The following is a 26,854-nucleotide window of genomic DNA, read 5'->3' as shown; positions in this document are numbered from 1 at the left end:
TTGGGCCTTTACCTTAAACACGGCCACCAACCTGGAGTCCCATTTAGCATGTATGTAGAGGTTGGGATCAAGGACATGCCTCATATATGACATGTGTAAGCAAATCCGCCATTTCCCTAGAGTCTCTTGCTGATGGAGAGTAATTCAACCTCTCCAGTCATTGTTTATGCTTTTCCGCTGCAATCTACAAGACCTTCTTCTGGGCAGAACTGTGGGTATGCCGGTAGATTTCCGGTGGTTGCTGCTTATGTCTGTTCTCCACAGCGCCGCCTGCTGTGAAGAACAGGCATTTGGGCCTTTGAATTGCCAGACGCTTTCTGAGTGTATTTTTTCTTCTTTAGTTTTCTACATTTCCTCCAGTTGGGGGGCATTGACCTTCACTGTCACATAAGGTAGGAAATACTGTTGCAATAACATAAAACTTTAAAATACAAACATATGATCAAAACTTTCATGAGGCAAACTTGGGCCTTACCAGTCCAGAAGCTAAACATATGTTGCCCACTGAGGTGCCTTCCTATACACTATTTCAAGCGAAAAGTATATTAATAGCCCTTTACAACCTCTGAAATACTCCTAACGTAGTAAGTAGGGTTAATCACCCAGGCTTTAAGTTCTCGTAGAATTGTCTACAAAAAGGGCCCGAATTCTTGTGGATTTTGGTGTCAAATAGTGGCTGCTTTTCCTCTGCTCTCTGCAGCACATCCTGCTGTGAGAGACGCTTATCTGAAGGTCAGTGCTTTCACAGATGTAGTGCTTTTACACTGTTCTCTGATGCTGCTGACCGTGAGAGATCCTGATGCCTGCCCCACACCTAGACATCTTTCACTGGTCTTGATGGTGCTGCAGGCTGGTAGGGATTGTCACTTAAACTTGGTTTGCTACTTTTTTTCTACAGTTCACCTTTCTAGAAAAGGGCTACTTAAAGGGCTAATCACTGTCCCACGCATGGCTTATAAACAACTCAGCGTGCTACCTCCTGCTAGGACGAACTGAAGTTTAATGCACCATTCTCCCACACTGTGCTCTTCCGCTGGTCTTTTCTGTGCTTCTTGCTGAGTTGGACTGGAACTTGAAGCCCTGATATTCCCTGAGTTAGGACCTACCCACCTGTTTGTTACGATTCCCGTTGTTGAAGCTGTGGTTTAGGCCTTATATCCATTATCTCATTTTGAGTTGGGGTTTTCACCCTAAGCAATAACTGGTTGAAATAAGTCTCTCCAGTTTGGGGTCCGTATACTCTATACATGATCATTTTGGGCATGGGGACACTGGTCCTGTCTTTGCTGCTGCAGGCGTCATTATAGCCTGGTCTTGTCAGACCCTACAACAATCTTGCATGGGATGGTCCCTCATGCCCGGCTATAGTGGCACTCTGTACAGCTTCAGATAGTGCACGGAGCAGTTTCTGAACCCTCCTTTAAAGTTTATATTTGTCCTCTTAACTTAGCTACTGTTTATAGGTGATTGACCTATGCTCCTGGCCTGTAAGTGGGTAGCTTTTTTCACTTGTTGAGCACCATGTTTCCATAACAACAGATTCTTTGGAGTTTGATTGTGGTATCCACTGACCGGACTGCAACATCAGCCCTTTATATGACAGGTCAGATACATGCCTCCATTTACGCATGTCAATGAAAATGGATTGTTGCCTCCAAAGTCTTTTCTGCCTTTAACCAAGTCCAAAGTGGTCATGATTCTTCTGGAAAATACTACAGCCCTATTTCCTCCAAACATATACAAGGCAACAGTCATGCCTTCCAATTCTGCCTTCTGCCAATGAAGATCTGGCAGTGTTTGATCTTTCAGAATGTCTTCCTTCTGCCATCCCACTTTGTAGGGATGCTTGGCCTTGGAGCAGACAGTGTCTACACTCCTCATGAGTGGGAAGTCAGTGGGGCAGTCCACAACTCTATCTTTAATGCTTGGCGTCACCACATTAGTTACAACTCTTTGCCTCCCACCTGCACCCAATACAAGAACTTTGCCTCCTGAGTATGTCCCATTTCTGAGAGAGACGATGTTCCGATCAGCTGGTCAAGGAAGTTCCTCTTTGCCTTCTCCCTGGGCAGATACTCTCATAAAGTTCTCCAGAAAATTAAGGACAATCTATGGAAATCAGTCATCCAGGTGGCTCGACCTGTCCCTCCTAATTCTGGTTATTGTAGCTATTATATCTGACGTAGGGGGGAAATCTCTGCAGCGTACAATGAAACGCAATCCCTGTTGATAGCCAAAAGGAGCATTCTGCATCCCACATTGCAGCGGCATATCTTGAGTGCATGGTTCCTGTAGAGCTGACCATCACTCATCTAGAACCTTCCTGTGATGTTCAGAATGTCCTGGTAGCTGCCAGAAGTCCCACACGAGGACCCATTACAGAATCGAGTGGATATGGTAATGCACGTATGCACTCTTCAAGTAGATTGATTCTTTTAAGTGTACTGTGGACAACAGAATTTCGTCGAGGTCAACTGATTGGACTTCTCTATCTCCCACCCCATAGGCCAGGTGATGTTCTGACAGATTGAATTTGAACTTCTTATCCTCTTCCATCCAACCTAGAATCAGTTGGAACCTATGACCTCATTGGATGTAAAACGTCTTTCTTAAAAGTTGGCACTTCTACAAGGTGTAGTCTCATTGAGCTACAGGGCTTCTATACTTTTAAACGTATCATCTTTCACAAAGACGATGTTTGGCTAAAAACCTCCTTTGTCCCAAAGGTCCAAGTTTCGTCACCCTAACAGGGACATCTCCTGGTTGTCTTCCTGCGCCTTGAAGTCTCCCTAGCCTGGGAACTTCTTCATGAGATGGATGTTGAGCTTGTTTTCAGATTTGGATTCGGACAGTAGCAAGGAAATTAGTTTTTTTTGTACCTTCCGTCTTTCACAGTTGTGTAGAGCAATGCAGGGCAGCCTTCTGCACCACTTGGTAAATAGCACCCGGCATCCAACTGTCCTCATTCTATGCTTCTCTTGCAAAGACTCTCTCACTCTCTAGCAGACCTCAAGCAGCTTCCCTTGCTTTCCCCAGGCATGCATGTCGGAGACATCCGAAGAGGCAGGAGGTGAGCTAAGTAACCCACGTGCATTTCTGGAGAGGCTCTACTTTCTAGCCACACCCTCTCTAGAAGGAATGTGCATTCTCTCTTTAGAGATGTGTTCACATAAAGATAACGGCTGCCCGGTGCTTCTGTTTTTCTCCTCCCTTTCTGTGCTCGTTGGACAATGTACCCACTGATGGGCAGTAAGCGAGAGCAAGGACACTGGAGTGTGAGAATGTGACCTTTGTGGCTTCTGTATTCCTAACCCAAGGCTCTCGGAGGTTCCCAGGACACTCCTACCACGCCCTCTGCCACTGGTCAGAATATTAAACAGATCATATAATAGTCGGGCGGGGCATGTGCACGGTAGGAGAGCCGGTGGCTCTCGTGTATGTTTACGCGAGGCCGGTTTTGCACAACTTTAAAAATAACTTTCCGGTCTCATCACTAGGTGGCAGGGGTGCCCCTAGTTCTAAGAAGGACAGTTCATACATTGATGAGTAATGGTAACCAAACCCATCTTTCCTCATCTATACCCCTGCTTCTATTTAATAGCTATTGCTGGCACGGTATACCTTGCATCTTTCATAACCCACGGCAGTCAGCACGACCACGTTAACTCTGTCGCCCCTGTGAAGAATGGGTCAGGCGGTTAGGAGTACCGATAAGCCAGATGAGCTCGGCTGGAGTGTAATGCCAAGCTGGGATTTCCGACAAGATGGAACCTGAACTGGACCACCCCTCTCTCTGCAGCGGGACATCTGGCTTTCCCACCATTTGTCACTATTAAGTGCCCTGGAAGGGCACCAAGTTTGGCCAGTCGGTGTACGCGCCGGTTTTCGTTTAGGGTTTCTCTCCGAGCGCACGCACGTCACGCTCGCTCGTGGGAGATGAGGGCTGGTGCGGAAGCGGCACATCTGCACCTTCCGCTTCCTTCCCAGAAAGCTCGCTGCACGTACCGGTGGGTGTTCACTGGCACTGCTCACTGGGGCGAGAAACCCCCTGTGGCAGATCCGGAGTGGGCTCTGCCACGGACGAGGGCTGGACACCGAAACAGATAGTCGCGGCTCAGTGGGTCCTGCAGCTGATGAAAGCGACATTCTGGGGAAATAAATGCATAATTGTCAGACTGGTAGTAGTTGACACAGCGGAATAGTGAGGTACAGGGCGGATAAGGTGTGGGTGGTATACTGAACCAGGTGCTGGCAGAGTCCGCACATTAACGGCATATTACGGACCCTTCTTGTGATTTATAGTGATTCCCTTCCAGCTTTGCTGGTACAATAGGTGTTCATTTGGGTGGAAGATTAGGGGTGGAATTTTTGATACATTTGGTCTCAATCCTACTACAGATTGAGAGGAGATAAGATTGCAGGTTAGTCGTTAAAGACTGGGTTTCATTATCGCATTCAGTTAGCAGCCGATCTCTGGAACACAATCTGTTACAGAGCATTTAGGGGTGGGTTCTTGTGATTAAAGAAAAGTGCTGCTGCCGCAAAACAGAGTAGACGTCACTTCAGATTAGGGCAGAGTCTCCAGCCTACTGGGCCCAGTGCCAGTGTAGGGGTCGCCCTTAATTTCACTGAGGTGAAGGAGGTGTTCCAGGCTAGAGTCGTCGCAGAGGCCGTGCGTAGTGCAAGCTAAGGGGTCGAGTATGAAGAATAACCGTGGGAAATCAGTTTTTTTTGCAGTTTTATATAGCGCGAACTCGACCCGAAGATATCAGAGTAGACTAACACATTCATTTTTAGGCAAGGAGAGAGTAGGTGATTTGCCCAGAATCACAGTATGTTTGAGCGTCCCTGCCGAGACTCGAACCCGGTTCCCCAGCTTCAAAGTCGGCCGCTCTCCATCCTATGTCTAGTCAGGGTGATCTGCCCATTGACCAGAATTGTAACGGGAGCGGTCTGTTGTTGCCTGTGTATGTGGTCATAGTCACTTAAACAAGGCTTGCCATTCCCCCCAAATTGTTCACATGATTGGGCCCTGAGAGAGCACAATCTGGCTCTGCATCGCACAGTGGCGTAAGGCCAGAGCTGCCGACTTTTGAACTGGTGAACAAGGTTCGAATCCCAGATTCGTCAACACCCTGTGGGCAAATTACTTCCTCATCCCATGCCTACCAAAAATGAATATGTCCTTGTGTAATGTACCTAGTCTTCATGTAAAGAGATCCAGTACCTTCATGTTGAGTCAGCGCTATATAAAACAGCAGAAATAAATGCTTTTAGTGCACGTTAACGTGGTGTCTTCAGTAAAGAAGCAAATGGCGCTATCTGCGCCACTAAAACCCAAGTAGAGGCATTAACTTTAGCGGCATTTATTTTGGGTGGGTGAGACACTATACATTGTCAACCCATATGATACGCTGTCCTGCTTAGGAGTGAGACCTACTCCTTTATGAGTGACACTCCACAGACTGTGGCATTGCATACTGATGGATCGTTCGCAGAAGACAGGGCCCCGTGACCAGAACACCTCTCAGGAAGACTGAGGGGTGGTGTAGGACCCACACCCACTCACAGGGAGTGGGAGACAACGTTCACTGGGTGACTGTCCCTCAAAATACTCTGTGTGTGTGTGGACCATCTTAGCTGATGTGCCATCACAGTGCAGGAGTCCACAGAATAGTCAGTGATGCTAGCAAGCGTAGACCCTATTCACTAGAACAAAAAGAAATGTGTTCCTGCAATGTGTAACGTAACTGATTCTATGTAAAGTGCTTTGATAACATGTAACGGAACTGGTGCTATGTAAAGCGCTCTGATAACCTAATCGGTTCAAGTTCGCGCTATATAAAACTCTAAAAATAAATAAATGGCTGCTTGTTAGGTGCCATTCGTACTTCCTCCATTGTGTCCTCTTTCATTCATTCACTCTGCCTGGAAACCCAGCCACCGAATTTGCAGAATAGTCCCACAATCTGTGGACAATTTCTAATATGTCTGAAACTTGCAGTAAAGTACGAAATCTTATGAAATTATCCTTCATCTCCCCCCTTCTTAAATGGGGCTTAAGAAAGCGGGCATTGCCAAATTCGTCCAACTCCTAATAGGCACTGTAGTTACTCTAAAGGGAACATTTCCGATTTTCTGACTGCTCGGTGTCTGATACTTTAGCAGAACTTGAAAAGGGTCAGACACATGTCAGATGTACAGTATAGCTAATTCTACTCTGGCCCAACCCTTTCATATGTGATTGAGCAGAAATCCAACATTACATCTTCAGTTGGTGGAGTCGGTTTTGAGACTCGCTGCAACAGATTCCTAAAGCAGAGGTCTTCGATAAAGTTTAAGAGGGGTGCTGCCTTCAAAACATTTTAATTATGGTGTTCAGAGCGATAACATTTGAAATACTCTGCCGTGAAGGAAAGTATGCAGCAATTGCTGTTAAGGTAACTCTTTGCCTTTGACACAAAAGCCATTTACAATAAAAAAAAAATACTGACGCATCAGGCTAGATGGGGAATCCGTGGGGCGTTCCTGGGCCCCTGGGAGCAGAGTACAGGTTACCTATCACCATGGGCACAGGAACCGTGGCAGACAGATTTTTTTGTAGGATGATGAAGGGGATAGAGTCCTCCACCCCACAGATTTCTTGATAGGAGCTTATTTTCAGCAGTGTCAAAGGCGTGGCAAAACAAGATGGCCGATTAGACTCTCCTAGTGGAGCTCCTGCTGTCGAAATAAAAATCCTGTGCTAATCTCCAATCATCCGGAGCTGTCACCCTCCCTGTGTGCGCCCATTCGCGAACCACAATGCAGGGGGGCCATGAGACGACCCCCCTGGGCCCTAGGAGATGTTTAGCCATGAGGAATCAAGGGCTGCAGACTGGGCCGTAACCCTGATCCTGGGCCTGGGGCTGTTGCAACCCCTGGGTGTGAAGATTACGCTGTACAACACGAGTGGAGGCAGCACCGCTTGCGCCAGATTCTCCCTGGGCCGGTGAGTGCCTGGCAAGACAGGGTCTGATTGGAGGTGTTGGGACAGCATGGCGGACCCTCCGGCAGTGGCGCTGTGATGCCCGGGAGGGGCGGCAATAGACAACTTTTAACAGACCCAGGCCGACAGCTTGCATTGCTCCTGTGGCCCAAAGGGAATCACTAGTGCGAACTCGGATAAGGTGGGGCGACGGGATGGGCCCCAGTCCCCAGAGAAGCGGCAGCGCTGTCCCGTGAGCAACATTTGGAGAGTGGCCGAGAGAGAACACATCCCAGAGACGAACCGTCGCATACATACCGGACATGGGTCTACATCAGTCCAGCTCTGAGGACCTGTGTGCCTTCCACAGGCCCCCCTGCCAAGAGACTCCTATTGAGAGGGGTGGGCAAGGGTCCGATGCTCCTATGTAGTAAGGCTGTAGTCAGGAGGGATCTCCTTGTTCTACCCTTGGGTCAGGCACATTGGAGAGAGCTGGATGCCACATGGTGAACGGCCTCACGAGACAGCGCACAAAACCAAAGTGACTGTGGGACACCTTGGTCTGCTGCCTTAGGGATTATGAAGGCCCCCCAGGATGCCTGGCTGCTGATGAGGCCTTAGCTAGATTGCAAGATGTGCATGCCTGCAGGAACGAAAACTGCTTGTGAAACTCCTTCCAGGAGCTGAGGAGTGCTCAATCAATCAATCAGAGTACTTGTAAAGCGCGCTACTTACCCGTGAGGGTCTCAAGGCGCTGAGGGGAGGGGGTGCCGCTACTGCTCGAAGAGCCAGGTCTTGAGGAGTCTTCTGAAGGCGAGTAGGTCTTGGTTCTGCCGTAGGTGGGTAGGGAGGGTGTTTCAGGTCTTCGCGGCGAGGTAGGAGAAGGATCTGCCACTGGAGGTTGTTCAGTGGATGCGGGGGACAGCGGCGAGGGCGAGGCTGGCGGAGTGGAGCTGGCGAGTGGGGGTGTAGAAGCTGAGTCTTTGTGTGTGTGGGTGAGGAGCTTGAAGGTGATCCTCTTGTCGACAGGGAGCCAGTGTAGGTCTCTCAGGTGGGGGGTGATGTGGCTGCGGCGGGGGACGATGACGATCAGTTAGACGGAGGCGTTTTGGATGCGTTGTAGTCGTCGTAGGTGTTTGGCTGGGATTCCTGCGTAGAGTGCGTTGCCGTAGTCGAGTCTGCTGCTGACGAGGGCCTGTGTCACCGTTCTTCTTGTTTCGGTCGGGATCCACTTGTAGATCCTGCGGAGCATGCGGAGGGTGTTGTAGCAGGAGGAGGAGATGACGTTGACCTGTTTAGACATGGAGAGGGAGGAGTCGAAGATGAATCCTAGGTTGCGTGCATGGTCGGTGGGTGTCGGTGCTGTTCCCAGTGTGGTCAGCCACCAGGAGTCGTCCAGGGCTGAGGGGGTGGGTCCGAGGATGAGTAACTCCGTCTTGTCCGAGTTCAGCTTCAGACGGCTGTTCCTCATCCAGTCGGCGGCGGCCTTCATTCCCTCGTGGAGGTTGGTTTTGTCGGTGTGCAGGTCCTTGGAGAGGATGAGCTGGGTGTCGTCAGCGTAGGAGATGACGTTGAGGTCGTGTTGGCGGGCCACTTGTGCGAGGGGGGCCATGTAGATGTTGAACAGCGTCGGGCTGAGGGATGAGCCCTGGGGGACGCCGCAGATTTTGTCAGTGGCCTTGGATCGGAAGGGCGGGAGGCGGACGCTCTTTGTTCTGCCGGAGAGGAAGGACGTGGTCCAATCAAGGGCCTTCTCTTGGATTCCGGCTTCTAGGAGGCGTGTCTTTAGAGTGCGATGGCAGACCGCGTCGAAGGCAGCTGACGGGTCCAGGAGGATGAGGGCTGATGTTTCGCCGTTGTCTAGTTGACGCCTGATGTCATCTGTGGCGGCGATGAGGGCTGTCTCGGTGCTGTGGTTTCGTCTGAACCCGGATTGGGACGGGTCCAAGATGTTGTTGTCTTCCAGGTGGCACTGGGCTGTGCAAGTTCCTGTTGACTTCCCCAGTGACCGAGTGGCAGTGAACAGGGGGCAGAAGTGCCTGGGTCATTCGCGGATCTAGGACAGAGACAGTGTGGACCTTGCCGGAGAGACTACGACTCCTGGCCAAGAGACATAGGCTTGACCCTTCCAGGTAGGTCGCTCCCCCGCGGAGCACCGCCTGTGCCCGTTCTCTCCCTCGCTGCCCCCGTGTCTCTCTGCCCGGTTTCCCTTCTGCTCCCCTCGCTGCCCCGTGTCTCTCTGCCCGGTTTTTCCTTCTGCTCCCCTCGTAGGCCCCCGTGTCTCTCTGCCGTTTTTGCCTTCTGTTGCTTAGCTGCCCCTGCATTTCTGTGACCTTTCTGGCTTCTGTGCAACTTGTTTCCCCCCCTTTTTTGTGACATTTCTGCCCTTCTTGTGACCTTTTTCCCTCTGTGCCACTCGTTTCCCCCCGTTTTTTGTGACCTTTTGCCCTTCCTGTGACCTTTTTGCCTTCTGTGCCACTCGTTTCCCCCTGTATTCTTGTGACCTTTTTGCCCTTTTTGTGACCCTTCTGCCCTCTGTGCCACTCGTTTCCCCCTCAATTGTTATGCCCTTTTGCCTTCTGTTTCCTTCGTCGCCCCTCACCGCCCCTTGACTGCGTCCCCTACGGCTCCACGCCCCTGACTGCCCATTCGCTGCCCCCTCCTCCCGCCTCCCAGTTGCACCTCACTCCCACCTCCCCACACATGCCGGCCGCTGCGCGGTCGCGCCGCTGCGCGCGGCAAGCCTGTCTGCGCCCGCCCGTGCCTGGACAGCGCCCAGCGCCAGAACCCCTGGCCCCCGCACCCGCCACCACTACGACGCCAGCACTCTGCACGCTCTCAACCCCGGACGAGAAAGGCATGAGCGACTTAAACATGAAATACAGCCTGGTTTTTCCAACAGCAAAACTGCGTGTCCTACATGAAGGAAAGGTGTCTTTTTTTAGTTCAGGAGAGGCAATCGACTGGTTAGACACTTTGATGAACAACACTAGCCAGGACACAGGACGGCAGGGATCGACTATGCCGAGCACACAGAGACAATCTGCCCACCTTTGGAGACAAAAAGAACGTCAGAATAGACTGGAGGACGATTATTGACGCTTGGAGAAAATTGTGGTCTGCCCGGATTGTACACTCTAGGCTGTGGATGTAGCGCCGGACACAAGAGACTCATTCCAGAGATGCATAAGTGACCCTGGCACAGCTAGTGATAGCAGTGGCCTGTAGTGATCCCTACGTTCTGTAGGACTGTGAGAATTGATATACCCTATAGCGAGGGCGCCCACTGGAGAGACTCCTACGCCTTCCTGGCTGAGATGGAGATGGTACCGGTGCTGCCCGAACTGTAGACTGGTCAGTGATGGAAGCTCTGGCCTGACTTGTTGATGGGTGTGGCAAGGGGTTGGCTTGGTAAGACATATCATGATTGACTCTACTGTATTGGAAACATGCCGGCGGAAGAGAAATGGGAGAGAGGTAAGTAGACATGGAAAGTGTGCTTGAGGGCTTCAGCCTCGCAGCTTCTTCTGAGACCTGGCCTCTAGCGAAGCATAAAGTTTCTAATAAAACTGATCTGTTTTCAAATGTCCTGGTTTGTCTGGGGTATTGCCCAATTTGAGAAGCGTAGGAGAGTGCATGCCTATCTGAAACGTTATAATGCCCGTTGCATTTTTCCAAAAAACACATTTGGGCGGATTGCATTACTAACCTACGGAAGCGGTGGAGGGGACAACTGTATGCTACCTCATATTTCGGGTATGCGCATGGTGTGCTGTTATGGGTGGCCACAGGAGTTCCATTTCACCACAGAGGCCATGTTCTCGACCCAATGGGTAGATACGTGATGCTGTACGGAGCTCTAGATGGCCGGGAGGTGTGTTTGGTGAACCTTTACACACCAAATACTGATTGTCCGGACTTTTATGCCAGAGTTACAGTGGCTGCCTCGTCCTACCTTGATGCAGACATCGTTATGGCAGAGGAATGTAACTGCATCCTAGATGGTGCAATAGAGTGGGAACTGCCTAGACACCATACTAAGCCCCACCTGACCAGAGCATTACGCGACATGTTTTAAGGATTGCGCCCTCTTGACATATGGAGGGACAGACATCCAATGAAGAATGTATTCTGTTATACTCCAGCAGTGGGGACTCTTAGCCGCTTAGACTATTGCCTGGTTTCCAATGGTATGGCACAGGTGCTATCGGAGATCTCTGTTTTGGCCTGCTATCTATCTGACAATTCCCCTATCCTGATGAGTTTTGGGGGAGAGCACAGACGCCCAGTGGTACCACTATGGCGCCTGTGGACGGATGCGCTGACACACCCTCAGTTTGAGGCAACGGTCAGCAAGACATTACCACACTGTTTCGATGAGAACTGGAGTACTGTGGACAGTAGTGCAATGGACTGGGAGGCGATGGAAGCAGTTTTGCAATGGGTATGCCTCAAAGCAGCTAATGGGGTTAGGCGACAACTGGAAAATGATATTCAAGCACACTTCACTCTAGGCCACTCTACTCCACTCCACTCCACACCACTCCACTCAATGGCGCTCGGCTCCATTAAACTCTACTCCACTCTGTCACTCCACTCTACAACACTCTACTCTACTCTACTCTATGACACTACTCCACTGTACGATGCTCTATGCAGCTCCCTCTATGCCAGTCTGCCAATTTACTCCACTCTGCTCCATACAACTATGCTCTGCCACTCCACTCTACACCACTCACCTCTACAGCACTCTACCATTCCACTCTTCTACAGTACTCCACTTTATGCCTATCTACTCCACTCAACGCAATACCCTTGATGCCACTCTGCCCTACACCATTTCATGACACTCTATGCCACTCCATCTACGACACTCTACAGCATTCCACTCTAGGCCACTCAACTCTACTCCACTCTATACCCTTCCATTCTGCTACATTCTACTCCCTCCGTGACAGTCCACAACACTCTACACCACACCACTCCACTCTATGCCACTCCATTACACTCAACTCTACAGCACTCCATGCCACTCCTCTCTATGCCACTCCGTAACACTCCACTGTACTCCACTTTACGCCACTTAATTCCACACCACTCTACTTTACCTCCCTAACGTTTAGCCATGCTGAATAGGTGTACAACATGGCTAAAACATTTTGGCAAAGCCAATAGCTCCTGCATAGGCGTTGGCAATGTTTGTTTATCATGTATTGGTTAAACACCGACATTAACCTCTTTCAGACCACTTTCTTGATTATAAAAATAAAGTCAACTCTATGGAAAGTTGAAGTCCAGAATACCATCAATTTTGTCCCTAAAATATATTTTTATTTTAGACTCGTTTCTAGACTTGTTTCTACGTTTTTATGAAAACGTTTGAAGTTTGTATACTGTGAGAGGAGGTAGCAGCTACTGTTTAAAAATGGCTGCTTAATCTGCCCTGCTAAATAGCCTTCTACACAGCTGGCTTGGAAGTCTCATAAGGTGTCGCTTGCAGTGATGTGCAGGTTACAAGTTCAAATCCATGCAAGGCCTTTCGTCCGCCCGATGTCGGTAAATGTAGTAATCTTTGAGGTGTGTGGTGGTAACGCCTGCGATTTACAGCACTTACGGCCAGATTCATGAAAGACCCGTTTTGCGAGTCTGAAATAGCGATTCATAAGGAATCGCTATTACAGACTCGCAAAACGTGATTCATGTAGGAATCGCAAATTTAGATGCGATTCCTACAGATTCCTTATTTGCGATTAGCAAATCGCTAAACGCAAATAAGGAATAACTCCCCATTCATTCCTATGGGCCAAAAGGCCCATAGGAATGAATGGGGAGTATTCCTTATTTGCGATTAGCAATTTTCTAATCGCAAATAAGATAGCGATTTGAAGGGTGCCAGGTGTGTCCAAAGGACACCCTGTAGCACCCCTTAAATGCACCCCTTAAATGCACATTTCAACAGGTGTTGCGCACACACATGTCCTAAGGACATGTGTGTGTGTAACATGCAACTTAGAAAAATGCTTTTAAAAGCATTTTTCTAAGTTTTCGTTATTTACCACGAGGTTTGACCTCGCGGTAAATAGCGGACGAAATTTGCGAATTCGCATTTTTAAAATGTTTCAAGAATAGCATTTAAGGAATCTCTAATAGAGATTCCTTAAATGCTATTCCTCGCAAATTTGCGAGTTTCTAAATAGCGATTTTTGCATTTGGGATGATGAATCCCAAATGCAAAAATTCCACTCGCAAAGGGCCAGATTCTCAGAATCTGGCCCTTTGCGAGCGCAAATATGATTGATGAATCAGGCTGTTAGAAACGACAGGAGTGTGTATGACGCGCCATATAAATGTAAGCCATTATTAGTGTCCTGAGCGCCTCCTTTGACTGTCGTTTATAGTAGAACGTAATGGCGTTCTGTCAGGACGAACGAAGTACTCCCTGGTTGGCCCACATTCCTCTCAAGTTCGGCCCTCCGTCTGTCCAACCGCTCTAATGGAATACATATGTGAGCTGAGAAAAGCAGCCCCGCTGCCTAGCAGGCAGTAGGAGGGGAAATGTGTGCCCCCGCTTTTGAGAACACCGAGATATCCTCATTTTTGGGGAGGAGGTGGGGGAGGCATTGTGCTAGAGCCCTATATCTTCCCATCATGCGATGTAAACCAAGAATCTCCGATACGGGCGATATTTGGGTGGTGTCGGGAAGTGAACCGACACCCCATTAACACATCCTGGCAGCTGTAAGCTGAACGTATCTCATACGCCCCCCCCCCCCCCCCCTTCCCCCCGCATTCCATGGCTTTGACCCTGACTTGGATGGGCCTGCGCTCTTTTTGAAAGCTAACAGAGGGTGAGGGGGACTGGAACAGCTGAACTGAAACAAGAGTGGGGGAGGGCACATGGAGACCAGGAAGGGCCTACGTGGGAAGAAGGGGGTTACTACTTAAGGTAGGGAAAGAACAACACTTTGGAGGGCACCGAGAGGCATGGAGAAAGAAGAGCTGTAGAACCAAGACTTCTTGTTGTCGAGGGAGGGGATGGTAGATGTGAATTACATAGATAGCTCGACAGTGCCTGAAGAAGAAGAAGAGGAGAAGGAGAGGTTAAATTAGGGTCAGGCATCATAGCGGCTTACGAGGGAAAGGTTCAACAAGGCACAATTAGATTGCGCGGAAATCACGGAGAGGCCTGAGTCAGGGCACCAGACCTGTAGCTGGGGGGTGAAGTTTGTGTAATTTTCTTTAGCAAACTTTCAAAAAAGTGATTTGAAATTACGCAGAAGGTATGTGAAATGAATATCTGGTTTTTAGTGCTATATTTCAGTGTAAAACACGACAACGCTTTGTGCACTAAACCATAGTACCAAAAATACAAGTGCCTCAAAACAACAGCTATTCCAGTTTCCGTCATTCTCTCCTGTGCAACATTTTTGTCATGTAATTATGCAACATGGTGTAATGGCGTAATTTGTGACTTTTGCGTAACAACCGTAACATAAAAACCCCAAATTACCTAAAGTATGCCAGCATTTTTGCCCAAGTCTGTAGTAAATGAGCTTCAAGGAACTATGGACGGATGAGGGCATAAGAACAATACATGGGCGCTACAATCAGAGGGTGCAGGAACTAAAGAGGTGCTTCTTAAGGAGGATGCAGGAACTATGGATGGTTAACAATCAACTATAGACAGGCTGCTACCAGAGTGCACAGAACCTATCGACTAGCTGTAATCAAGGCATGTGAACTATGGGCTGGCTACAATCAGAAGGTGTAGCAATTATTGACCGGCCATGATCAGGCTGCCTGGCTGCGGGATGTATATAATGGCTAAAATCAGAGGGCACATGAACTATAAACGAGCTGTATTCAGGATGCGAAAACGATCGACAAGGTTTCATTAGGTAGCACCAGAACGATAGATGGGTTACAATCAGAGGGTGCGGAAACTATGTACACGCAGGGTGCAGGAACTGTAAACCGGCTACAATCCAGGAGCACAGGAACTGATTGTGGGCTACAGTTAGGGTACAGGAATCATAGACAGACGAAAGTCGGGCACAGGAACTATAGCTGGGCTACCAGGGCTGGATTAACCTATGCAGAATAGGGAATCAAGAGAAGGTGGACACCACAGAAATTTTCCATTGCCGGATTTAACTTGGACCATATGATGCAACACTGCAAATGGTGCAGCTAAACCTATAAATAATGTGGAAGTACACAAAAATAAACATCTTACTGTAAGTTTTGATTCATTTCGAAAAATAAAATTTTATTTTATGGTTTATTATTGTTTATATTTTGAATTTGATATATATGGGGTTATAAAAATCTTTTAAGTTTAGGGCAATTTAATCTGCCCTGTGGACTACAGTCAGAGCGCAGGCACTATGGATGGGCTGCAGTGAAAGAGTGCAGGAATTATAGGCGGGTTCAGTGCAGGAATTAGAAAAAAATTGCTCCGGGAGCTAAAAAGGTGTGGCTGAGGAAAGAGGGTGGAGTCACGAGGGGTGGAGCTTGAAAAACAGAGTCTGACAGTCAACTTATACATTTATTTTAAAAAATCTGCTGCAAGGAAATTGGCAACAAAGACATATGTGACAATACATTTGTTCTAGGTTACTTAATTAACCACAAAGAGACTGCATTTTAAATTATCTCACAGGGATAAGACACCTGCTGCAGAGATCATTATGTGCCCAGCAATTTTGAAGGGACTATAATAGCAGTAAGATGATTCTACTGGTTAACACAGTTCTGGGAGAGTTCTATGTTTTGGCCAGTCGCCGTTTTGATTCATAAAGTAGCATAGAAGGGTAATTGTAGACACCTGCAATTATGACAGCTGTTTTGCCGTTTGTATAATTTAGAAATGAGCTGAACAGCAATTGTTTATTAATTCAGTGTGCATTAAAAACAACTAATACCTGCCGCCCAAGCTAGTTTTATAGCTTTGGGGGCTGGAATAGGCTTAATTGTCACAGTAACAGCCGTGTGCTGGTTAGTAGTGTGTAGGTTCTGTCAATGGCGACGCTGGCAGTGCATGCTTCCCAACTAGAGACCTGGATTTTTTTCTTTTTTTTTTTTTACAAATTAAGCACTGAATATAACACAGTGGTCTCTTTACCTGAATCAAGGAGTAGGATGAAAACTGTAAGTCATGGGTTTAGATCCTTAATGTTTCTCAGTCTGTTATTCTAAGATTGCAAAGAAAGGGAAGTATTAAAGTCCTATCAGTACAGACAACCACAGTCCCTGTATCAGGCTTTCTGTCCTGACTTTGTGTTTCTCCCGACTGTTAGCATATAATGTCTAGAAGTATGCACAGTTTGTGATTTCTTCACCTTATATGTTATGACCCCCATTGTGTATGTAACATTTCCTGTACATTGATTTACACACATATATGATTTATTGTACTTCTGTGTGTGAGGTAAAACGCTCTGACACCCTATACTGAGATGAGCAGTGCTAAAGAAAGTAAAAAAAAATAGTAGGTGCCATTTACATCAATATTTGTGTAATTACTCGTACAGGTACATCTTACATTCCTACAGTGCAAGCAAAACTCTTACATAGGTACATACAAAGTTAAAAGCTTGCCTCCAAATCATAGTTTCTCTTAAGTACTTGTGAAGTGATAACATGCTGTGCGCCTTTGTTTTATTACATTGCTTTGGTGTCTTGGTGTTAGGCTCCAGATAGCTACCATCCAGCATTATGCTGATAGTCAAACAAAAAGGGGCTGGTAACCCTTTAAATTAAGCCTTTGTTTGGGCCCGGCTGGAATTGAAAATAAGAAAGTCCACTCTCTGCCTGCCTTTAGTTGCTCCGAACAGAACACAGCCAACGTGTGGGCATCGCTGTCTGAAAATTACATCAGGACATATTCAGCATGTTTCCCTTGGTTTACCTGATACAAACAGAAATAGTTGATGGAGCCGGGATTCGGCATGATCCAGTGCTGATTGGGCTACAATCAGAGTGTGTGGGAACTATGCATGAGCTATAATTAAAGGGTACAGCAACTATAGGCAGGCTATGATCAGAGGGGTGCAGGAACTCTAGACAGCCTTCAAACAGAGTATGGGAACTATAGACGGACTACAGTCCAAGAGTGTCAGAACTGTAGACAGGCACCAATCAGAGCAAAGGAACTATAGGCAGAATACAGTAAGAAAGCAAAGAAATGGGCAGATGTGCTCCAATCAGATGGTATAGGAGCTATGGATGGGCTACAGTCAGAGCGTGCAGGAACTATGGACGGACTCCAATCAGAGTGAGCAGGAACTATAGACGAGGTAAAATCAGAGGGCACAAGAACTATGGACGGGCTTCACTCAAAGGAAGCAGGAACTATTGATGTGGTAGATGCACAGGAACTATCGACTGGTTAGAGTAGGAGGGTGCAGGAACTGAATGTGGTCTACAATCAAAGGGCACATGAACTAGTGACAGGCTGCAGTCAGAGCGCAGGAACCTCGATCTGGCTACAGTCAGACAGTGCAGGAAGTTTAGATGGTTTTCAATTAGAAGACACAGGAAATATGGACAGGCTACAATCAGAGGATGCAGGAACTGTGGAGGGCTACAAACAGAAAGCATAGGAACTGGATATGGGCTACAGTAAGAAGGTGCAGGAACTATAGTCTGGCTACATCAAGGTGCAAGAAGGATTGATGGGCTACAGCCGGACCACAAGAACTTTGGACAGGCTACAGTCAGAGCGTGGAAATTATAGATAGGATACAGTCAGAGACCGCAAGAGTTATAGACAGACTTTAATCAGACGGCATAGGAACTATGGATATACTGCAGTCAGAGGGAGTAGGATCCCTAGGTGCTGTACAACCAGAGGTAGAGGAACTAAATATGAGCTACTATCAGAAAGTGGAGGAACTATAATGGGTATTGGGGACGGAAAAGCCTCTGCATAGTGACATACAAGTGTGTACTCCCTCCCTTGAGTGCCCTAGCTGTGGTGATATCTGGATCCTTGGTAAAAAAAATTCTGTTCATGGGCAAACACGAACCATGCTTGTGTGCTATGACCTAAGCCTGTCTTATGGATTGTGGTCTGGTTAGATGGAAAAGGGCGCACCATGCGCTTCTCTCATAATAGTGTAGGGCTACCGCCCTCGCCGGGAGCTGCGTAGCAGGAACGCAGTGGTAGCTGCATACAGTTTTCATAGTATGAGATCTAGTAATATAGCCAGGCCCACTGACCTGAGGTGTATCATGGAAGTTGACTCTACTGAGCCATTCATAGGAAGTTCCAAGTCTGTGTTCTCACCTCATCCTTAGCCTACATCAGGATTTTTGTTGGCAGACAAGTTGTGCCTGTTGGGAGTGCACCACAACAGCATGTACATGAGCCTGAGTGTTCTATTGTCCATGGGAACAGTGAATGCTTGTTTGAGTACACTGCACCAGTATGTGCGTGAGCCTGAGTGTGCTACTGTACCTGGAGACAGCGCAGGTCTTTTTGAGTGCACATCGCTAGTAGGTAATGATACAGGGTCTGCGCTAATATATGGAGACAGTGTGTTCCTGTTTGAGCGCATTGAACTGGTATGTATTTGAGCCAGAGTGTGCTACAGTCCTGGGAGACAGAGCGTAACTGTTTGAATGCACTGTCTGTATGTACGTGGGCCCGTGTAGTACAGTACATGGGGACAGAGTGTGTCTGGTAGAACACACCGCGCTGGAATGTATGTGTGCCTGGGAGAGGTGAAGTACGTGAAGGCATGTTTGCGTGCAGCATGCACATATGTTTGTGAAAGGTGCAGTGCACAAGGGTCCCTGTTTGAGAACCCCAGGGCTTGGAGGAATATGTTAAGGTAGAGGAGCCCAAAGACAGATTTGTGGTTTGCTGCATTCCTGAGATCTGAGCGGGACACACAGTGGAAGAAGGAAGAGCCTAGCTTTTCAGTGCACTTCAAAAGGTTATCTTTGATTCTAAAGAAAGACCACTGGCCAAAGAGGCCTGGGCACATCTCAGGAAGGGGGTGGGCCTCATACGGGAATCATAAAGAGTAGGGCTAGAGGGGCCTTTTGAAACCTTTTGATTCATACATCACTGAGGCTGATGTCCATGCATGTTTGGGGATATCAGATTTGGAGACACTCATTCTGCGGTTAGCTGACAAATGGACACTTCAAAGTGGGCAAGCCCAGACCATAAACTTTTAAAGACAGAGACAATTAATTACATTTAGAGTCTGGAAAAGGATTATAAAAAGGAGAGCTTAAGACTCTAAAATTAGCAAACTGAAGCTGTAAATCAGCATGGAGAAGCTCAGCACAAGTTCTGCCTTATGTGACCAGAGCTGGGACTGAAGATCTGCCAGTCTCAGATGCTGGGTGAGGGGACATCACCCAGGAGAATCAAGAACATTGGCCTTTAGCGCCAGCTTCTGCCTGGCCCAAGAGGAGAAGGAGATCGCCGCCCTAGAGGAAGTGAGGTCCAGTGGGGAAACTGCAGAGGGGGTGCCGGGGGCACAGTATCAGATTCTGGTACAATTGGACCATCCTACCTTATCGGCCTGCCTGCAGTGTGTGGAAAATGTCCCCCCATTGCAAGGTGGGGGGTGCGGTGAAAAACAAGGGCCGTCGCCCTGATGCGACGCTATATCAAGAAGAGGGACACCACCCGAGGTAGTACTGTAGCCTGGAAAGGATGTCACCCTGGGTATGCTAATACAATCCCATATGCCATAAGGCAGCCGTAGTGAAGGGACCCTGTACCATCATGCACCCATGAAAAGCGGTGGGAAAAGGCAGTGATCTACAGAATATGCTGAAGAAAAAGGTGAAAGAGCAGGAACGACTGATGGAGTTCGGGGAGTGACTGAGGCGAAGGGGCGACTGGGGAACAGAAAGGCTCTGAGAAGGCGGAGACGGAAGTGGGATGTAGAATCTGGGCAGGGAGGGCCAGGACGAGGAAGGGCTGTAATTATTTAAGAAAATCAGAAGAGGACTGAACCTGCTGCCTGCACCCTGAGAAAAGGCCTGGAGGACTGGACCTGCTGTCTCCCCCCCTCAATTAACAGCCCCGTTTTCTACACCTACATTGGGTTGTCTCATGCTAAAAGGGAGTTAGGGGCCCTCTTATACTGGGAAGTGAAAGAAGGGGCAGGCAGGTAAAGGAGAAGCAAGACTTCACTCCAGGGTGCTTCCTACCTGAAAGAAATGCAAATGTGTGCAACTGGCCACTCTGCGAAGCTAAAGGCCTCTTGAGAGGCAGTACTGGCTTCAACTGATGACATTATTTGAAGCTTGATAGTGACAGAAGTATTCTTTTGTGACAGGTACTGTAGAGGTGTTACCAGTTCTATAATGTGTCCTTTTAGTTGAAAACTATAAAATAAGTATTGGGAAAACCAATGGATCTTGGCTTTGGAACCCGTTGCTATTTGGAGATGCTACATAGCTTTGGCATAAAAAGGAAGAAAAAATATGTCATGACACATATAACATAGCTTGTTAGGTGTCATGAGGGTGTTGGTGCTGCCTCATTGAGTAGGTTTGCACATCCGTGATGGTGTATGCACATGCCTACTGGTTGGCACCCCATTTTCTTTTTCTTTTTTTTTTTACTGCTCCAAAATGACGGACGCCACTTGAGTTTTTTTGACGGACGTCAATTTGTTTTAAACGCAGAGTTGACAGTAAATGGTAGCTGCTGGACACTTAAAAATGTTTTATCACTACGAACAGTGGCGGATCAATGACGGACGGAGCGTGTGGGAGGGGAAGCACGAGAGAACGGGTGAGGAAGCAACGGACTAAGGGGGGGGGAGCGACAAGAAACGGGAAGGAAGAGTTAAACTAAGAATTTAGTCAAATAAAACCTAGGAGGGGGAAGCAATGACCAGGGTGATTGGGACAAGGAGTGCAACACGTAGCAAGTAGGGTGGGGGTGTAAAAGGCAGCACTCGAGTGGGGGAGGACGGAGGAACATGCAGCGCGTGGGGGGGGGGGGAGTACAGGGATTCCGTTGTTCCCTTATTGCGAGCACTAAATAGGATACACGTTAGTGCATCAAAAGGATGGTACACAGGCAATGAATGCTGCACGGGAAGGGCAAACACAAGAGGAAGGAAAGCCAATGAGTGAGAAGCAAGTGTGTCTGTTAAAGTAACTGCACGCACTTAAACACTGAATCCTTTTACACATTTTGCTGTAGCTTGTAATACATTTTTTTAACTACTTCGATATGCACGGTGCGTGATGTCACTCTCTGGTGCCTCGTAGCACTATAAATGCACTTTACTCTTCCTGAATGCACCAGAGAGAATCAGTGAGACACTAATGATCGTATTAACGCTCAGCTTTGTGCGTTTCCCACTGATGACTTTAATCTGCATGACTGTGCTTTCAGGTGTGTACCTTATATTTTATTTGGAGCTGCCTGTTGATGAAAGGTCAACAAAATAATAACCGAATATTGTGTTCTATCTAGCCGTGTCCACCCCTCTCTCCTCACTCCCACTGTCTGAGAATCACAGTTTTCAGTCGTTAATAGCGCACTTTGACCCCAGGCTACAGCCGCCAGAATGCCGTAGGCTGTGCTACCCCACAAACGTCCACGACTGACCTCGCCTCCACAGTGACCCGGAGAGCGGAAGGTCACCCTAGGCTCGGCGCCTGCGTATCAATCCGCCGAAGTTACCGCACAGGTGACATTGTGGTAAACACATTAAGGGTCATGGGCGCATCATCTCTGGAGGCGCAGTTCGACTTTACGCCACGAATGTATCCGAAAACCTGCTTTCTCGTAAGGGGGCGTAACGGAGGCCCCAGCTGGGCAGGGGGGCGGCCGCCATTCGGCCCCCTCTTCCCCCAATTTGACGCAAGGCCAATGAGTATCACCGAGATACGGGAGGCTCAGGGGACCCGCGAAATATTCTGCGCCATAATTTCGCGTCACGCCGCTGTTTCTTATTCTTGTCTCCTCCATGGTTCCTCTGGAAACTATCCTGAGCTTAGAACAATAGTTTATGCTGATAAATAATGTAATTGTTACGTACCGTACGTACACAGCCAAGAAGAACTAAGTAAGATTCCTGACGGAGAAACTGAAGTGCCGACGCGCATTCCCAGACTGCAAAAGCGTGTAGCGGCGCGGGAAGTCTATTGCCCCCCTATCCCGCGCGTTCACTGCTTGGTTTGCCTGGGCATGTTGAATCCTACGCAGGGTTCGTTCCCGCAGTTGCACCCCTGTGGGAGTTCGATCACATGGTCCCCCTGCTCCGGACGCAGGGTTTCCTCACTCCTCAGAGCGGCGGTGGTCTGTATCTGGAGGAAGAGTGCTTGGAATGTGGGGAGGAGTCTGGCACGACTTCTCCCACCATCTGATTTAGTTTAAAAACCCCATTCCATATACTGGGAAAATAGGAAACAGCCCCTTTAACGGAGATACTGAACACACGTCTTTGTACACATGAACCCGTTAAGAGCAGTGGTCGAAGTGGGCTGGATCGGAGGGGCACGAAGTGCCCATACTTTTTGATCATACGGTTAATTCCGAAAGTTGAAATCATCAGCTGAAGTACCAGGCAGGGAGTGCCCTGTGCTGTGAAATCGAGGGAAGTGCTGGCAGCTAAACAAGCCTTCTCGCTAGGGTTCCTGCTTCCCTGAAAGACATGTAAATGTGTGAAACTGGTTAATGTGCATATGTAAAGGGTGCCTGGAAGCCGGTGTTGGCTTTAATTGGTGGAATCACTTGAAACTTCCCGATGATACACAATTATTCTTTTTGAAAGGCACTGCAAGGGAGCTACCAGCTAGGCTGTGCAAAGGGTGTGCTTTTAATAGACATTTAAAAAACAGTTGCAGTACGGCAGTCTGGGTATTACTAAAATCTATATTTTGGAAGCCCTTTTTAAAAAAAATCTCGAAACTTTTTGCACTTATTATAGCAGCCTATCTTATCCTGTGTTTAATGCAAGTTTAAAATAATGGGCGTAGGGTGACCAACTGGCATGGGTCCAAATTCAGGACAGTGAGTGTAAAAATTCAGGATAAAGGGTCGAAATTCAGGACAAAAATTCAGGACAGGAGGTCAAAATTCAGGACAAAACTTTGGGACAACAGGTAAGTTTTACAGACACATCAGAGGATTTCACGCAACAGTATATCATTTAACCCATCCATAGCCAAACATATTCAACCATTTGCAAACTCATTTCATTTCATTTCACTCATCCATCCATCATTTCACTCATCCATTCATTATCTATCCATCCAGCCTTTCACCCTATCCATCGGTACACTCATCCATCCACTCTTCCACCCATCCACCCATTCACTCATCCATCCAGCCTTTTAGCCTTTCACCCATCCAGCCATCCTTTCACTTACTCATCCATCCACAGTCACTCATACTTGCACCCGTTCACCCTTGTCATCCATCCATCCATCCTCCCTTTTTCTCTCCATCGACCCTTGCACTTAGCCATCCTTCCTTCCACCCATCCATCTGCTCATCCACTCATGAATTCATCCAATGATCCTATCAGTCATCCATCCACCCTTTCACTCCTTCACTCATCTATCCATCCTTTTGTCAATTTACGCTCCCTTTCACTCACTCATCCATCCTTACATCCAACCTTTCACTCATGGGTCCATCCATTCACCCTTTCACTTATCAATCCATCCATCCATAATTTTACACATACATCTGACCATTCACTCGTCCATCAACCACCCTTTAACTCTTACCTCCAGCCTTTCACTCATCCACCCACCCTTTTACCCATCCTTCTACCCTTCCACCCAAGCATCTATCTTTTTACATTTTGTCTTATCCATCCTTTCACTGACTCACTCGTCCATCCATCCATCCTTTCTCTCATTATCCATCCATTCACCCTCACATTCATCCATTCACCCTTTCACTAATCTATCCAGCCATCCACCCATCTCTTCGCTTACTCACCCACTTTTTCATTTTAATTATGAGCTGAGCCTTTGTCTGCAGAATTGCAGGCAGAAGAGGCCCAGCAAGAACATCACCCTTGCTCTAGTTCCTAAAGCAAGGGGTGGGGTGGGGAAGGGTTCACTATGCCCTTGCACATAGGCAATCTGAGTCATGAGTCATGCATGATGCACAGCGTCAGGTCATGAGGTGACTGTGACATAGTGTTGTTTCCAGGGCTTTAAGTGGGATGAAAAAACTGGGGGGTTTCTTCAAAGTGGATGTTTGATGTAATTAAGGGTGCGGCTTTAAACACCTAAGGTAAAAATCTGTGCTTAGTATAGTGTACCGCCTAACTGGTATTTTGCGTCTTCTGTCATTGTATCCAAATAACACAACAAGTAACGTTACACCTGCAACAAGCCAGAACCATTGGCTTTTTTTTTTTTTTAGCAGAGTTTTATATAGCGCGAACTAGACCCGAACCGAATCAGGTATCAGAGCGCTTTACATAGCACCAGTTACGTTACATTCGGACACACGTTCATTTTTGTTAGGCACGGGGAGATTAAGTGATTTGCCCAGAATCACAGGAAGTTTGGCGTCGTTACCGAGACTCAAACCCAGTTCCTCCAGGTCCGAGGTCGAGCGCCCTAGCCGTTAGGCCAACTCCTCTCCTTTGTTAATGGTTGTTAGTTTCATCAAATAAAAAAGCAGCAATCATGGCTTCCTTTAATATTGAATATGCATCCGTTCTAAAATGCCAATACTGTCACCCTAATAGCCTTTGACCCCAGTGGAATTAAATAAACGTATCCTTTGGCACGTGCAACCATGCACACAGTGCACCAGAAAGCCCCGACTCCCCTTTTAGAGACTGGACAAACAAAGCTTTACTCTGACAGATGCCTATAATGATTACACGTTTATTCAGCAACATGTGCATTTAGATAATTAAGGGGGCATTCTATTGGGCAACACCCAATCCAAACTCCTCCCACTCAAAACTGCTAAATACTTCACTAACCCATTTTCTATTAAATTCAGTCATGTCACTGCAAGCCTCATCTAGTTACATTGTCTTCTGTGTAGAATAACATTGAAGTTGAGAGCTCCTGCCTACAACACAATCCAAACTAACTCTCCGATTTGCCTCTCTAATCGTCCCAAACTAGCTGGCAGCCCGATAGGCTTCCTGCGTGAAAACAAAATGCTTCTGCAAACGCCAAGAAACCAAGAAACAAATAAACAACTCCACCCCCACCCCCCTCAGGTAGTCTTCTGTCTGACAGAATGCCTGCCGTGGACAGAGGTTGTAGGAGGCCGGCCACCACATGCTTTGCAGCCCAAACTGGCCCATTGTCATTCTGGATGTGGCAATCAGCCCGCAGACAGAATGACAATGGGCGGGTGGGGCTGCTCTTGTGCTCCGAGGAGGAGGTTGTGGCGGTCCCATTAGGGAGTTGAGGCCTCTGGCAGGGAACAGTGCTGTTCCCTGCAGGGCCCAGAATTACGGACAAAATGCGTCCGTAAAAGGGATCCTTACGGACAACGGACGTGAGGTCCAATTTACGGACTGTCCGTGAAATTTACGGACGGTTGGTCACCCTAAATGGGTGCCACGGGTTGTACCAGACTTGCGGAGTACAAGCCTTCAGTACGATTATGTTCTCTGGCGTCCTGTACACCGGACACCAGTGCGAGTGTTTATAATACATAAACTCGTGATTGTTTTCCCGCACTTAAGGGGACACTCTCCATAGATTACACAGGATTGGTAAGGATTTCTTGGACCTACCTCCCTGTAGGGGTAATAACTTTCCCCCAGATCACGGGGGGACCCCGAGAGAAACCGAATGCGACGGTCCTGACGAAGACTGGAGAGACCATACAGGCGCATCAAGAGCAGTCGAAACATGTTGACCCTGGCAGTGGTAGGAGGGAAGCCTGGAGGTTCCTAATTATCTCCTGAAGGCATTTTCCCATCCTCTGTTCTTTCATCTTTTTAATCCTGGTAGAGGTGCCAAGTAACGTTTAATAAAGTTGGTTTTCTAGTTGACACCTTTAATCAGTCTTAAATCACTCCTCATACTGCACAATTTCTTTGTAGAACTTTTCGGCTTGGAAACACATGGTGTATGCACTATTTTCACCACAGTGGATGTGTTAAGTGTTGTGTCTGTTTAGTTTGTTTGACTATATGTTGTGTTAAGTGGAATTTATTATTTTTCCCCCTCCCTTATGCTCCGTCCTGTGTGGGGTACACCAGGGCGTATTGTAAGCAGGCCCAATGATGAAGCATGTCACATACCTCGGTATGTGAGTGAGGGCAGTTTTTCCAAATAGTGATTTGCCCTATTGGGGCTGGCTCTATCTTTTACCACATTAGTACATATGGTATTATTATTTACTCTTCCCACCCCTTTTGTGTGTACACTAGTGTTCTCTCGGGGGGTTCGGGGTGGCAGAGTATAAATTGTCTTTAACCCTCGCCCCTTCTTTGTGATTATAACACCCTAAATGGGTGGCATGTACACAGCACTTTATGTCACAGACTGGGACCTTGTAGTACTAAACATTCACAAGTTACTATTCACCACTGCACCAACCAAGACAGTACAAGAGAGATAGTAGCCTGGACCTTGTGTGGAACTCCCAGGTGGTGGAAGATACGTCGCAGAGTTTTTATAGTAATGAAGCTTGATCTTGCACGTTTGTCCACTTGGGCATTCATCGATAGCTTGGAGTTCATGGTAATTTTGAGGTTTCTTACGCCCTAAGATACGTTATGCGGGGCTCCCAGATCATCAGGCCAGGAGGCAGGTGGGTCATAATTTTTCTAATCTCCACATAAGTATTTCAGTTTTAAAAGCATTCAATTTGAGGGGGCTCCCTGTGATCCACTGATCAACGGCTCTGAGGGAAGTAAACATTTGTGAGTTTCCAATGTCTTTGGGGCCTTCCAG

The 26,854-nt window shown here is 47.7% G+C and overlaps 2 protein-coding genes across 2 annotated transcripts in view; one reads left to right on the top strand and one right to left on the bottom strand.

Annotated features, from left to right (window-relative positions):
• The window catches only part of TMEM204 (transmembrane protein 204), a 167,285-nt gene extending 145,038 nt beyond the window's left edge, over positions 1-22,247 (bottom strand). The window contains exon 1 of the mRNA XM_086941300.1: positions 21,997-22,247. The gene's annotated coding sequence lies outside the window, so the exon portion shown is untranslated. The remainder of the gene's footprint in view (positions 1-21,996) is intronic.
• Positions 1-26,854, top strand: part of IFT140 (intraflagellar transport 140) — a 1,373,663-nt gene that overhangs the window by 1,132,128 nt on the left and 214,681 nt on the right. The gene's annotated exons all lie outside the window — the stretch shown is intronic.

This window comes from Lissotriton vulgaris, chromosome 10 (assembly GCF_964263255.1).
Source record: "Lissotriton vulgaris chromosome 10, aLisVul1.2, whole genome shotgun sequence".
NCBI classification, from domain to species: domain Eukaryota; kingdom Metazoa; phylum Chordata; class Amphibia; order Caudata; family Salamandridae; genus Lissotriton; species Lissotriton vulgaris.
This window is presented reverse-complemented; position numbering and strand designations above follow the sequence as displayed.